Below are 3909 nucleotides of genomic sequence, written 5' to 3'. Positions count from 1 at the left end.
TAACTAACCTACATGGCTGAGGAATACGAACCGCGAAGAAGGAGATGATGAATGGAGAAGTATTGAATTAAAAGCTCAAAATAGAGACGGCTGGCGAAATCTAACCGAGGCCCTTTGCGTCAATAGGCGTAGGAGGAGATGATGATATAACTAACCCATGCATCCGGAGTTGCTATCCAAAATAAAATACATATTTGAGGGTTACTGAAATTCGTGTGGGCCCTCTAAGATGTCATATTCCCCTGTACCAGAAAATTTATTTCTCCGCCAGGACAATCAGTGGGAGCTTCATGTTGTCTCAAAGTTGCTGGTATTCGTGTAAGTTTACGATGAGATGCAACACTTTCAAACTCTCCACACATTGCTATACGATTTTTTAAACAATAAACACAAACACACACTCATACATACACGCGCACACATACGCATACACACATTATATAGTGTATACACACACACACACACACACACACATATATATATATATATATATATATATATATATATATATATATATATATATATATATATATATATATATATCTCTGTTTTCCTTTTCATCCAAAAAATTGTTCACTTGAAGATTTATCTTTCCACTCTTCTCCAATCATAATATGAACTAAATTCACTCCATTTCTATTCCGGTATATTTTGTGTCACAATTCACAATACTAAACAGACTCTCACCTCGTTGCTGTGTGGCCACAGCAGCTGTAATAAGATACTCAATACCAAGAGAGAGAGAGAGAGAGAGAGAGAGAGAGAGAGAGAGAGAGAGAGAGAGAGAGAGAGAGAGAGAGAGAGAGAGTTATTTTGCAGTACATGCTCTTACCCTCTCACGTGGCAGCGATAACGTTATCTAATAACTGGTTGGTTCACTTGCCACATGTACGATGCTATTCATTATGTAAGACGTCAGAGAACCTCGATTCAGCAAATAATCACAGAAGATTTTTTATTATTATTTCACAGACCGAAAAAGGATTAATCTTTGCAAAAGTAGCATAGAGATTAAATATTGTGGAATTATAGATATATTCATGAATTAGTCTCTTAACTCTCATTTTCGTATGTATAGATCCATTCTGTTGATCATTATCTATAAAATTAAGCTACACGATATCGCATTCCATAAAAAATAGAATGACAAAGTGTAAGTGATTGTAAGTTTTGAGCATTTTTCAGAAGGTTTATAGGTCACCGGGGACAGTGACAATGCCCTATGATCAGCGCCCAAACCGCTCTCCACCCAAGCAAGGAGCAGGGAGAGACAGGCAATGGCTACGTATTACTAATCAGGTAGGCCTATAGACTCCTCCAAACCCCCTATCCTTATCTTACAAGGATGGTGTGGTTGCAGACACTACAAGAAACTATCCATTTTAAGCGTGACTTTACCTCCAGTTCAGCAGAACGCTAGGCAAGGACTTGTCCAATAGTCCACCACAATCTTATTCAATAATTATCAGCCAAATAAAGATGAGCAACAGGTATTCCTGGGAAATAGGGAAGCAGAAAGTTTACTACAATACTTTCATGATAGTTACTGGGGTAGCCCTCATTTCTATATTTTATATATATTGTTTTTTTTTTACTAATGTTAGGCAAACAACGTGGTAAGTAAAGGTAATTAGTCTGTTTTGTACTTACTTTTGATGGGAAAGTAATTGCATATTCCTGTGTCCTTAACAGGCACTAAAGCCAGGACGGACAAAGGAATACCGGATGAGTAACCTGCATAGGTTATACTTTCAGTAAGGGAGAGAAATGCAAATCTTTTCCTTACGATAGCATTAAAAATATCACTGTTTTAAGAGAAAAAGTGCTATGTATTTGTAAAGAAAAATAAGTTTGTACTGAATAGTCATTGATAGAAAGTCTTGTTGTTTTTTATGATGGTTTTTCATAAATTCCCATTGACTATTCATGTTATCAAGTTAAGCGATTATAAACTGATGATTTCTCTATTTACGCCGAATAAATACTTCTGAAAGTTTGTTAGAGAATAAGTTTTTATTTAAAAAGTCAAAATAATGCAAAATTATTTTTAAAATGATAAATTGCAGTAACAGAATAAACCTCTCTCTCTCTTTCAGATTTGTTAAAAAATCGCTTAGGTTTATAACCATGGAATATACAATAGGCTGCATCGTCTCTTCTAATCATAGAAACCAATTAAGAAAAATAATCTCCGTCAAAAATAATTGCTTTAAAAGAAAGGACTTTAATGGTGAAAGTTGATCAAAACTCGATTCTTGTATTGTAATAAAGATGGTCCCCAATTGCTAAATATTTTCAACGTTAATATAGCACTAATGATGAACAATGCAATACAGAACCAAAGGATTTGCATATCACATAAGATGCAATTCATGTGTTAAATGTTATATTTATCAAACAGGTTAAACACTTGAAAACAGAATTGAATAACATAGGAAAAGTATAGGATATGCTCAAAATAACAATGCAATGTTGGTTTATGTTAGAAATAAACTCTATGGAGTCTACTCTGATAAAAAAAAGGTCTAATAATAATTCAAATATAGGACATGGAATGTAAAATCTCAATGCTGTTTCATAAAGAGTTTCAATTTCTGAAAGTAGATCTGACTAGAGTGACACTTGATATCTTGCTCAAATTTTAAATACCTTTGTGAAATTAATCTTCCGGATGTAAAGTACCATTTACATGTGTGTACAATTATCATACAATTGTACAAGTGTATAATTGTACATTGACAATTGTACACCCAGCAACAAAACCGGTGTCGCCTCGCCAGACCTGACTTGGAGAGATCATGCCCTTCTTGCCCCGAAAGGTGGCCGACGTTTAAACAACCAAGACATCGTTTGATGGTTCGAATGTGAGGGGTAGAGAAATTACCAATAACACTCAAAGAAATGCGATGATTAAGGATATATACAGTATACTGTATATATATATATATGTATATATATATATATATATATATATATATATATATATATATACACAGTATATGTATATATATATATCTATATATATCTATATCTATATATATATATATATATATATATATATATATATTAGAGAGATAAAGAGGTCTTGTCTTTTATTCCCATAAGAAATGCAATCGTTTTCGATAATAGTGATCGAAAAGTATAATCACACTGATATATTTTAATTCCTTAATACATTTCTCTATAGAACATCCTTAAATACTGTGGGAACTGACTATCCCAATTAATATACGTCAGAATGATATAGCCTTCGTTTGCATTATCCTAGCAGCTGCGCTCTCTCTCTCTCTACCTGTATCCAATAGTTAGATAAGGACACACTTTTTTATGTTATTTGGAAGTGCCCAAGGATCACCCAAAACCGATAACTACTTTGCAAGCTTGCGTTGGATGTTCAATAACTACCTAAAAACACAAGCATACTGTTCGATATTGATATTTTGGTAGGAAGTTCTATTAACCATAATAATTACCTGGAACATAGATGAACAATCGTTAGTAATTATTTCTCAGCTGATCCCATCTCGTCAATGTGTGCTTGATGGATAATAAGACGTTGGTATTCTTAAAAATACATTTAATGTTTAAAAGACTACATTGTAATGTTCACTCTGTGACAGCTGACTCCCAAGTGCGTATGGAGCGTCTTACGCAAATCTGACAAACCAAAACATTGCTAAACAAAAGAGCATCGCTCTGAAAAGACTTAAATCCTACTCCAGTACAAATCATAAAGAATCACATCCTATCTGAGGTAATCAACAAATGTTTGAATCCTAATACCAAAACAAATCATTACTCTTATGTATAAAGCATAACATGTCTTATTCATGCAATATGATGCAATGTTGCGCAATACCTGCAACACTTGAAATAATATAGTACATTGTTACAATAATACATAACAGT

At 33.6% G+C, this 3909-nt stretch overlaps 1 protein-coding gene across 1 annotated transcript in view; it reads right to left on the bottom strand.

The window, feature by feature from the left end:
* LOC137655042 (lysoplasmalogenase TMEM86A-like) overlaps nt 1-771 on the bottom strand; it is a 15160-nt gene extending 14389 nt beyond the window's left edge. The window contains exon 1 of the mRNA XM_068388937.1: nt 688-771. The gene's annotated coding sequence lies outside the window, so the exon portion shown is untranslated. The remainder of the gene's footprint in view (nt 1-687) is intronic.
* Nucleotides 772-3909: the final 3138 nt, after the last annotated feature.

The sequence above is a fragment of the Palaemon carinicauda genome, chromosome 16 (genome assembly GCF_036898095.1).
Source record: "Palaemon carinicauda isolate YSFRI2023 chromosome 16, ASM3689809v2, whole genome shotgun sequence".
NCBI lineage: Eukaryota > Metazoa > Arthropoda > Malacostraca > Decapoda > Palaemonidae > Palaemon > Palaemon carinicauda.
The sequence above is the reverse complement of the archived record's forward strand: the minus strand, read 5'-3'. Positions and strand labels throughout refer to the sequence as shown.